The sequence below is a fragment of the Mirounga leonina genome, unplaced genomic scaffold (assembly GCF_011800145.1).
Source record: "Mirounga leonina isolate KUSES-001 unplaced genomic scaffold, KU_Mleo_1.0 Mir_127, whole genome shotgun sequence".
Classification (NCBI taxonomy): Eukaryota; Metazoa; Chordata; class Mammalia; order Carnivora; family Phocidae; genus Mirounga; species Mirounga leonina.
The window spans coordinates 61633773-61645909 of record NW_023270316.1 but is presented as its reverse complement, the minus strand read 5'-3'; the positions used below and the strand labels follow the sequence as shown (position 1 = coordinate 61645909).

The 12137-nt window shown below is 38.7% G+C and overlaps 1 protein-coding gene across 1 annotated transcript in view; it reads right to left on the bottom strand.

The window, feature by feature from the left end:
• The window catches only part of LOC118009477 (phosphatidylinositol 3,4,5-trisphosphate 3-phosphatase TPTE2-like), a 136022-nt gene that overhangs the window by 37284 nt on the left and 86601 nt on the right, over positions 1–12137 (bottom strand). The gene's annotated exons all lie outside the window — the stretch shown is intronic.

Here is a 12137-nt window from a genome sequence, read left to right as displayed (position 1 = left end):
GGATGGAACTAGAGGGTATCATGCCAAGTGAAATAAGTCAATCAGAGAAGACAAATACCATATGATTTCACTCATATGTGGAATTGAAGAAACAAAGCAGATAAACATATGGGAAGGAAAAAAAAAGAGAGAGGAAAGCAAACCATGAGACTCTTTTTTTTTTTTTTTTAAGATTTTATTTATTTATTTGACAGAGAGAGAGAGTGAGAGCAGAAACACAAGCAGGGACAGTGGGGGAGGGAGAAGCAGGCTTCCTGCAGAACAGGGAGCCCAGTCTGGGGCTCGATCCCAGGACCCTGCTGAAGGCAGACACTTAATGACTGAACCACCCAGGTGCCCCCCATAAGAGACTCTTAAGAATAGAGAACTGAGGGTTGATGGAGGGAGGTAGGTGGGGGATGGGCTAAATGGGTGATGGGTATTAAGGAGGGTACTTGTTATGATGAACACTGGGAGTTATATGTAAGTGATGAGTCACAAAATTCTACTCCTAAAGCCAATATTACACTATATGTTAACTAACTAGAATTTAAATAAAATTTTGAGAAAAAACAAAAACCCAAATAATTGTGAAAAAGAACAAGACCAGAGGGCTCCTTTGACTGGAAATCAGGACTTATTAGAAAACTATGGTAAATAAGATAGTTGTGTGACAGGCACACAGATAGATGAAAGATCAATGAACAGAATAGAAAGTTCAGAAACTGAACCATGCCCCTTGGCAATAAAGAAATAAAAGTCTTTCCAATCAGTGTGCTGAAACAATTAGATAACCATAGGGAAAAAGATGAAACCCTTGCATCACACACACACAAAAATCAATTCCATTCTTAATTGCAGGAAACAAACTAAGGGTTGCTGGAGTGGAGGGTGGGGTGGGAGGGATGGGGTGACTGGGTGATAGACACTGGGGAGGGTATGTGCTCTGGTAAGCGCTGTGAATTGTGCAAGACTGTTGAATCTCAGATCTGTACCTCTGAAACAAATAATGCAATATATGTTAAAAAAAAAAAGAAGAAGAAGAAGGTAGCGGGAGGGGAAGAATGAAGCGGGGGAAATCGGAGGGGTAGACGAACCATGAGAGACGATGGACTCTGAAAAACAAACAGGGTTCTAGAGGGGAGGGGGGTGGGAGGATGGGTTAGCCTGGTGGTGGGTATTGAGGAGGGCACATTCTGCATGGAGCACTGGGTGTTATGCACAAACAATGAATCATGGAACACTTCATCTAAAACTAATGATGTAATGTATGGGGATTAACATAAGAATAAAAAAAAATCAATTCCAAATGGATATCATGGGAGAATGTCTTCTTAAACTCAGGGAAAGATTTCTTAATCAAGTTACAAAAACGCTAACCTTATAAAGAGAAAGAATGATATACACTATGTTAGAACTAAGAATGTCTGTTAACCAAAAGATACTCATAAAACACAACAATGCAAAATACAGAGCAGAAAATGTTTCTTGCAATACATATAACAAATAACAGAGTTGAAATCCAGAATATGTAAAGAACTCCCACAACTCGATTGGGAAAAAACCCCAAAAATTCAGGAGAAAAAATGGGTCAGGAGAAAAATGGGCAAGGAAATTAAAGAGTTACTTCATAACAAAGGATATCCAAGTGGCTAATAAACCTGTGATGAAAACTTTCCCAGTTTTATTAGTAATAATAGAAATGCAAATTAAATCCATGATGAGATTCAACTATACACCCACACACACTCAGTGGCTAAAAATAAAAAGACTAAGAATTCTAATTGTTGGTAAAGATATGGAACACATGGAAATTTCAAACGATGCCAATGGAGTGTAAATTGGTACAACTGTTTTTGGACATCATCTATTCAAGTTTGAGATTCATTATCCTAAACACGAACATTATATTCCAAGGTACATACTCAAAATAAATGTGAGAACATGTGCAACAAGGAACATATATTTATAATAGAAACATTATCTATAGTAGTAAAAACTGGAAACAATCCAAATGTATATTAAAAACCAGCTTCCATTTGTAGCAGCAATATGTCTAGGAATGAATTTAACAAAGATATGCAAGACCATATGAAACATTGCGTGTCAACTATACTAAAAAAAAATGCAAGACATTATGAAGGAAAGTATAAATTCTTATTGAAAAACAAGACACTTCCAAGAAAGATGGCAGAGTAGGATGATCCTAGGTTCAATTTGTCCCACAGATACACCTAGGTAACATTCACATCAGTGCAAATAAACCAGAAAATGACCTGAATACTGGTAGAGCAGACTCTTCACAACTAAATGTAGAGAACAGTCCACATTGAAGAGGCTACAAAGGGAAGAGATGCTGTTGGGAGCCAAACTGACCCTCAGGACTGTCTGTGGGAGGATAGGACACCACTGGTGTGGAGAGGACAGAGAAGGAGACACCACAATAGGCATCCCAGGCATGGGGGATCTACACTGGGAAGATGAATCCCCATAACATTTGGCTTTGAAAACCAGAGGAGCCTAACTTCACTAATTCTTACAGTCAGTGGGCTTAACTCCTAGAACTTTAAAAATCAGCTGGCCAGGCTCAGGGAAACCCTGAGGACTATAAGAAACTGAGTTCTCACCCTTAAAGAGACAGCACAACAGCCCAGCTGAGATACAGCATGGAAGCAGCAGTTTGAAAAACACTTGAGATATATGGGAGGGAGATTTGTTTACTAATCTTAGAGCCTGTGCTGGAGGGGCAGGGATCTTCAGGAGACTTTTCCAAGAACAAAAGAGCTGGCAGGTACTGTTTTGCTCCCCAGCCCCCCAGTCTAGATATACAACATCTGGGGAACCAGTGTAACACAAACACTCTCCATTTTGTTTACTAACAGTGCACCCCGCCCCAGAGCTCTTCTGCAGATCCACCCCTCCTGCCTGCCTTGAAAGGAAGTTTTGGGAGGCTATAGGTCCCCTCTAGCAGAGGGCTGACATGGACCTTGCTAGCATCACATGCCCCACCCTGCATTCTTCTGCAGACCCACCTCCTCCAACACACACTTGTTGGATGTCCATCCAAAGTGGTGTCACAGGGGCACCTGGGTGCCTCAGTCAGTTAAGCGTCTGCCTTAGGCTCAGGTCATGATCCCAGGGTCCTGGGATCAAGCCCTGCATCAGGCATCAGGCTCTCTGCTCAGCAGGGAGTCTGCTTCTCCGTCTCCTCCTCCCCTCATTCATGCTTGAGCTTTCTCCCCTGCCCCTCTGAAATAAATAAAATCTTAAGAAAAAAAAAAACTAAACAAACTAAAAACAAAGTGGTGCCACAGCCATGGCAGTGGGCAAGCAGCCCTGACGGGGGCCAGCACCACTCCAAAGTGACTCCTGCCCCAGAGAGAGGGAAAGCAGACCCCATACACCAGCAGTTTGACAGCCCCAGCAGTGGGCTGGGGGCAGACAAGGGGTCTGACTTTTAGTACTGTCCACCAATAAAAGCTTTTCAGGGGAAAACACAGGGTAAGTGCCTGCAGTTTGGTGCTACTGCATCTCTGGTATATGCCTGGTCTGACTAAAATCAAGTCCAAGGAGGCTCCAGACAGGCCCAACAACACAGGGACCCAAATCTGCCTACAACAGGCAAAGATGACTTGTAGATGACTGGACTGAAGGAAAAAGTGGCAAAGACACAACCATAGGGCACACACAACACACATGGGAGACACCCCTGAAGTACCAGTTTCTGGTAAATAGGGGACATAGCACTTCAGGGTACTACAGGACCTCTTCTTCATAAGGCCACTACTTTCAAGAGCAAGAGACATAGCTGACTTTCTTAACACATAGAAACAGACAGATAAGAAGAAGAGACAGAAGAATATGTCCCAAATGAAAGAACAGGACAAAATGACAGCAAGAGAGCTAAATGAAACAGAGATAAGTAACATGTCCAATAGAAAATTTAAAGTAATGGCCATAAAGATACTGGACTTGAGAACAGAGTGTAGGAACTCAGTGAGATCCTCAACAAAGAGATAGGAAACATAAAAAAGGACCAACCAGAGATGAGGAACTCAATAACTGAAATTAAAAATACATTAGATGGAATAAATAATATACTAGAGGAAGCAGAAGAATGGATCAGCAACCTGGAGGACTGAGTAATGGAAAGCAATCAAGCTGAACAGAATGAAGAAAAAGGACTAGTTAAAAAATGAGAGTATATTAAGGGAACTCAGCAATACCATCAAGCATAATAACATTCACATTATAGGGATGCCAGAAAGAAGAGAGAGAAAAGGGGGCAGAAAATTTGACGAAATAATAGCTGAGAAATTCCCCGATTCTGAAAAGGACACAGAAATCCAGGTCCAGGAGGCACAGAGAACCCCCAACAAACTCAATCCAAGGATATCCATACCAAGATATACAATAATTAAAATGGCAAAAAGTAGTGATAAAGAGAGAATTTTAAAAGCAGCAAGAAAAAAGGAAACAGTTACATATAAGGGACCCCCCCCCCCAAAATATCAGCTGGTTTATCAGCAGAAATGTTGCAGGACAGAAGAGAGTGGCATGATATATTTAAAGTGCTGGAAGGAAAAGACGCACAGCCAAGAATACTCTATCCAGTAAGGCTATCATTCAGACTAGAAGGAGAGATGAAGAGTTTTCCAGACAAAAGATAAAGGAATTCATGACCAGTAAGCCAGCCCTACAAGAAATGCTAAAGGGTACTCTTTGAGTGGAAAGGAAAGACCATAAGTAAGAGTAAGAAAAGTGGGAAGCACAAAAGCAATAAAAAATAAGTGCATCTATAAAAATCACTCAAAGCATTCCCAAAATAAAAGAATGTAGAGTATGATACAGTGTACCTAAATCATGGGAGGGGAGAGGAGTAAAAATTTAGTGCTTTTAGAATGACAAACTTAAGTGACCATAAACTTAATATAGACTGCTATATGCATAAAATGTTATATATGAATATAATGATAACCACAAATCAAAAACCAATAACAGATATGCAAAAAATAAAGAGAAAGGAATCCAAGTATATCACTAAAGCAAGCAAACTAACCATGAGAGAAGAGAGTAACAGAATAAGGGAAAAGAGAACTTCAAAAACAACCAACAAAAAAAACCCCAAGTAACAAAACGGCAATAAATACACATTTATCAATAATTACTTTCAATTTAAATGGACTAAATGCTCTAATCAAAAGACATAGGGTGACAAAATGGATAAAAAAGCAAGGCCCATCTAGGTACTGCTTACAAGAGACTCACGTCAGAACTAAAAACATATGCACAATGAAAGTAAAGGGATGGGGAGGAGTCCAAGTTGGCAGAGGAGTAGGAGACCTTAGTTTCATCTGGTCCCAGGAATTCAGTTAGATAGCTATCAAATCATTCTGAACACCTGGGAACTCAACCAGAGATCTAAAAAAAGAACAGCTGCAACTCTACAAACAGAAAAGCAACCACTTTCTGCAAGGTAGAACGTACAGAGAAGTGAATCCGAGGCAATAGATGGGAAGATAAACCGTGGGTGGGGGGAGCCTCCGTCAGCCATCAACCAGAAAGTGATATAGCAGCAGAGTGCAAAATCAGCACTTTTAGAAGTCTGCTCTGGTGAGGGACGCCCTGGCTTGAAAGGGACTCAAGTGGCTAAGTGGGGGCGGAACTCTAGGTGGGACAGTGAGGTCTCAGGACCCTCGGGGTCACAGGAAGACCGGGGGAGCCTGAGTGCCACAGAGCTCCCAGGCATCAGAGCGGGGAAGCTGGCTGCAATCAGCAAGCCCAGGAGTGGACTCTCAGCCCCGGGATTGCCATAAACCACCAATAGAGGGATGGTCCAGTGACTGCTCTCTGAGCAGGGGCCCAAGATGTGGCAGAATCAGTGAAACCCTGGGAGGAGTGGCACAGGTGTGAGCCACAGGAATCTGCAAGGTTTGGAGACTCAAAACAGCATCCTATGCCTGAGATAGAAACGCTCGGTCAGGGGCTGGGTGAACATGGAGTGCAGACAGAGGCCAGGGAGACAGGAGTGATTGACTGCTTTTCCCTGAGGGTGCACTGAGTGGTGGGGCCATGAGCTCTTGGCTCTGGGCTGGAGATTGGGAGGCTGCCATTTTCATTCTCATCCTCTAAAGCTGCAGAGAGCCTTGAGGGAACAAAAGTCATAAAGAGCAAACTGGAGCAGATTATTTAGCCTGGCCCCCTAGCAATCCCTGGGGCAAAGACACTTGAGAATCTAAGCAACAAACCCCTCCCCTAGAAGATCAGCAAGAACATCCAGCCAAGACCAAGTTCACCTATCAATGAGAACTGCAAAACTCCAGCGCTAGGGCAATACCATGACCAAGTAGGATTTATTCATGGGCTGCAAGGTTGGTTCAACATCCGCAAATCAATCAATGTGATATACTACATTAATAAAAGAAAGGACAAGAACCATATGATCCTCTCAATAAATGCAGAAAAAGCATTTGATAAAGTACAGCATCCTTTCTTGATTAAACCTCTTCAGAGTATAGGGATAGAGGGAACATACCTCAGTATAATAAAAGCCATCTACAAAAATCCCACATTGAACATCATTCTCAATGGAGAAAAACTGAGAGCTTTTCCCCTAAGATCAAGAACACAGCAGGGATAGTGCCACTATCACCACTGCTGTTCAACATAGTACTAGAAGTCCTACCCTCAGCAATCAGACAACAAAAAGAAATAAAAGGCATCCGAATCAGCAAAGAAGAAGTCAAACTCTCATTCTTTGCATATGACATGATACTCTATGTGAAAACCCAAAAGACTCTACCCCAAAATTGCTAGAACTCATACAGGAATTCAGCAATGTGGCAGGATATAAAATCAATGCACAGAAATCAGTTGCAATTCTATACACAAACAATGAGACAGAAGAAAGAGAAATTAAGGAGTTGATCCCATTTACAATTGCCTCTCAAACCATGAGATACCTAGGAATAAACCTCACCAAAGAGGCAAAGGATCTGTACTCAGAAAACTATAGAACACTCATGAAAGAAATTGAGGAAGACACAAAGAAATGGAAAAACATTCCATACTCATGGATTGGAAGAACAAATATTGTTAAAATGTCTATGCCACCTAGAGCAATCTACACATTCAATGCAATCCTTATCAAAATACCATCAACTTTTTCCACAGAGCTGGAACAAATAATCCTAAAATGTGTATGGAACCAGAAAAGACCCCAAATAGCCAAAGGAATGTTCAAAAAGAAAACCAAAACTGGTGGCATCACAATTCCGGACTTTAAAGTCTATTACAAAGCTGTAATCATCAAGAAAGTGTGGTACTGACACAAAAACAAACATATAGATCAATGGAACAGAACAGAGAACCCAGAAATGGACCCTCAACTCTATGGTCAACTAATCTTCAACAAAGTAGGTTGGGAAAATTGGACAGCCACAAGCAGAAGAATGAAACTGGACTATTTACTTATATCATACACAAAAATAGACTCAAAATGGGTGAAAGACCTAAATGTGAGACAGGAATCCATCAAAATCCTAGAGAAGAACACAGGCAGCAACCTCTTTGACCTCAGCCATAGCAACTTTCTTGCTAGACACATCTCCAAAGGCAAGGGAAACAAAGGCAAAAATGAAATATTGGGTCTTTTTCAAAATAAAAAGCTTTTGCACAGCAAAGGAAACAGACAAAACCAAAAGACAACTGAGAGAATGGGAAAAGATCCTTGCAAATGACATGTCAGATAAAGGGCTAGTGTCCAAAATCTATAAAGAACTTATCAAACTCAACACCCAAAGAACAAACAATCCAATCAAGAAATGGGCAGAAGACATGAACAGACACTTCTCCAAAGACAACATACAAATGGCCAATAGACACATGAAAAAATGCTCAACATCACTCGGCATCAGGGAAATACAAATCAAGACCACAATGAGATACCACCTCACCAGTCAGAATGGCTAAAATTAACGTCAGGAAACAAGAGATGTTGGCAAGGATGTGGAGAAAGGGGAACCCTCTTACACTGTTGGTGGGAATGCAAGCTGGTACAGCCATTCTGAAAAACAGTATGAAGCTTCCTCAAAAAGTTGAAAATAGAGCTATCCTACAACCCAGCAATTGCACTACTGGGTATTTACCCCAAAGATACAAATTAGTGATCTGAAGGGGCACCTGCACTCAATGGTTATAGCAGTAATGTCCACAATAGCCAAACTATGGAAAGAGCCCAGATGAATGGATAAAGAAGATGTAGTATATATATACGATGGAGTATTACTCAACCATCAAAAAATGAAATCTTGCCATTTGCAACGACATGGATGGAACTAGAGGGTATTATGCTAAGCGAAATAAGTCAATCAGAGAAAGACAACTATCATATGATCTTGCTGATATGTGGAATTTAAGAAATAAGATGGGGGATCATAGGAGAAGAGAGGAAAAAATAAAACAAGATGAAACCAGAGAGGGAGACAAACCATAAGAGACTCTTTTTTTTTTTTATCATAGGAAACAAAATGAGGGTTGCTGGAGGGGAGCGAGGTGGGGGATGGGGTAACTGGGTGATAGACATTAAGGAGGGCACATGATGTAATGAGCACTGGGTATTATATAAGACTGATGAATCACTGATCTCTACCTCTGAAACCAATAATACATTATATGTTAATTAATTGACTTTAAATGAAAAATTAAATAAAAAATCACTAAAATTTTTCTGCATGCATACAAAAAAAATATTATGGAAAGAAGATCCAGGTGGATAAGTGATTAAAAAATACACACAACTACAATATGTGAAGAACTTACTAAGTATACTACTATGCACTTTATGTACAATTATAAAATTTATTCCTCAAAACAAAAAAAAGAAAAAAGAAAGTGAAGGGACAGAAAAGCATTTATCATGCAAATGGAAGTGAAAAGAAAGCTGGGGTAGCAATACTTATATTGGACAAAATAGCCTTTAAAACAAAAACTGTAACAAGAGACAAAGAAGGGCACTACATAATCATAAAGGGAAAAATCCAACACGAAGATAGAACAATTGTAAATATTTATGCATCCAACATGGGAGCACCCAAATACATAAAGCAGTTAATAACAAACATAAAGAAAGTAATCAATAGTAATATCAATAATAGGAGGGGACTTTACCACCCCACTTACATCAATGGACAGATAATCCAAACAGAAAATCAGGAAGGGAAGAATGGCTTTGGACACATTGGACCAGATGGATCTAACAGATATATTTAGAACATTCTACCCTAAAACAGTGGAAAACACATTATTTTCAAGTGCACATGGAACATTCTCTGGATAGATCTCATGGTAGGCCACAAAACAAGTCTCAATAAATTTTAAAAGACTGAAGTCATAGCATGCATCTTTTCTGACCATGTTTTGAAACTAAAAATCGACTACAAGAAGAAATCTGGAAAGAGCACAAATACATGGAAGTTAAATAACATGCTACTAAACAATGAATGGGTCAACCAAAAATCAAAGAGGAATCAAGAAATACATGGAGAAAAACCAAAATGAAACAGTATGGAGATTCCTCAGAATTCCTTAAAATTTTGTAGGTTCCTTAAAAGTAAAATTACCATGTGATCCAGTAATTTTGTTACTTGGCATTTACCGAAAGAACATGAAAACACTAATTAAAAAAATATATGCACCCCTATGGTCATTGCAGCATTATTTGCAATAGCCAAGGTATGCAAGCAATCCAAGTCCCCATCAAAGGAAGAGGTGATATATATATATATATCTATATATGTGTGTGTGTGTGTGTATACACGCATATTAGCCATAAAAAGGATGAGATTAGCCATAAAAAGGATGAGATTTTTACCATTTGTGACAACATGGATGGACCTAGAGGGTGCTTTGCAAAGTGAAATAAGTCAGAGAAAGATAAATACCATATTATTTCAGTTATATGTGGATTCTAAAAAACAAAAGGCAGAAACAGACATATAAATACAGAAAGCAAAGTGGTTGGTGCCAAAGGGAAGCAGGTGAGGCTTTGGATAAAATGGGTGAAGGGGAGTAGGAGATACAGGCTTCCAGTTACAGAATAAGTCAAGGGGATGAAAGGTACAGTACAGGGAACAGAGTCAATGGTATTGTAATTGAAGATAATGTAAAGCATTGCATAGTGACAGATGGTAGCTACACTTGTTGGGAGCATAATATAATGTATAGACTTGTCAAATTGCTATGTTGCACACGTGAAACTAATGTAACATTGTGTATCAACTATGCTTTAATAAAAAATTTTTTAAATAAAAAAATTTCAGTAGTGTGGCATAAAGAACTCATAGACCATCTCAAACTTTTATTAAAACTTTATACGTGACTGAGAAGGGATTATAAATCAACAGGGAATAAATGAGCTTGTGATAGATGGTGTTAGGACAATTGTATATCCATATGGGAAAAAAAAAAACCTCCCTCCCCAAATCCTAATTAAAGACCTAAATGTAAAAAACAAAACTTTAATATTTTATAAAGTATAATACCTTCACTACTTCAGTATGCAGGCTGGATTTCTTAAACATGACAAAAAGCACAAACCACACACACACACAGAAAGACTAATAAATTTCACTCCATTCAAAATTATAAATACTCCTATATGACAAAATAAATCATAATCAAGTTAAAAGACAACACGTAGGAGTTGATAGTTGTAATATAAACTACTAACAGAAACAACAGCATGCATTTTTTATGGCTGAGTAAAATGTATGTACACACACACCCCACATCTCCTTCATCCATTCATCTATTGATGGACATTTGAGTTGCTTCTACAACTTGGCCATCATAAATAACACTGCAATGAACATAGGGGTGCATAGATCTTTTCAAATTAGTGTTTTCATTCTAACATTGCATGTCAACTATACTAAAAAAAACAACACCCAGTTTAAAGTAGTCCCAAAAATCAATAATAAAATAATGTGCAGGCACCAACCAGCAAGAAGAGAGCAAAACCAGTATGAATGAAAACTTGAAAAAAGAGGCTACTCTGGTGCATACCAGCTGGCTGAATACCAGTCTGCCAAACAATCCTAAAGGGAAGTCAAGGCAAGACATGCAAATACAGGATAATTGAAGTCCCTTCTCAGAAAAAATTTAAAAAAGAAATTAGAAATGAAGGTTAGCCTTCAAGCAGGGAATTAGCTTTAATTAAAAGGAAACTAAAGTTAATTGCTTGGATTATAATACTTTAGGTTGAGCCATGTAAAATGACCATATTTGTAAATAAAAGATAGTCAAAAACTGGCAATTCCTATGGTTCCATTTCTATAGTCTTCATTTATAGACGGTATTGCAAATTGCATGTCCAGAATATTTCAACCTGTAGAGCTAAAGATAGAAACTACCTACTAATTCATGGACTTGAAACTAATTTTCAGGTAACATTAAAACTTGATTTTACTCGATTATATATGGTAAAGTATTGTGTTTTCCTGGAATGCAATAAAAAACTGTTTTATAACCCACCAAAAATGTAATTCTTGGTCAAAAACTGTGAAATATGCTTAGATGATTATTAAAAGCCTAAGCTGAATGAGAGAAAAATCTAACTCAATTTAAATTGAATGAGTTTACATTTTTTTTTCATTTGACCTCACAAAAATCAACTTCATTGTATCTGTACACTATAAAAATTCCACTATAATTTTTGGGTTTTGCAATAGCAACGCTGTTGGCTCCTTAACTTTAAAAGGTTCTCACAAAGTTTAAGAACAATCTTAAATAAAAGTGCTCTGACAGTTTTTAAAATTAGACATTTTTATTTCATAGATATTTTGACAAATCAAAAATGAAGAAACTCAAGTAGTCAATAAACAGGAAAAAATATGCTCAACCTTCCTTAGTTTTGTTATTCCTATTTTCTTCCCTTTAGTATTTACCTTCCACCCTCCCTCCTTACTCTTTCCTTCCCTTCTTTCAGTCTTGAAGCTAACATCAAAAAATATTAACAACTATTTTTTTAAAGATTTATTCATTTATTTGAGAGATGAAAGAGAGAGAGAGAGAGAGAGAGCAGGGTGGGGTCAGAGGTGCAGAGAAAGAGAGAAACTCAAGCCGACTCTGCGCTGAGCACAGAGCCTGGTGGGGGACTC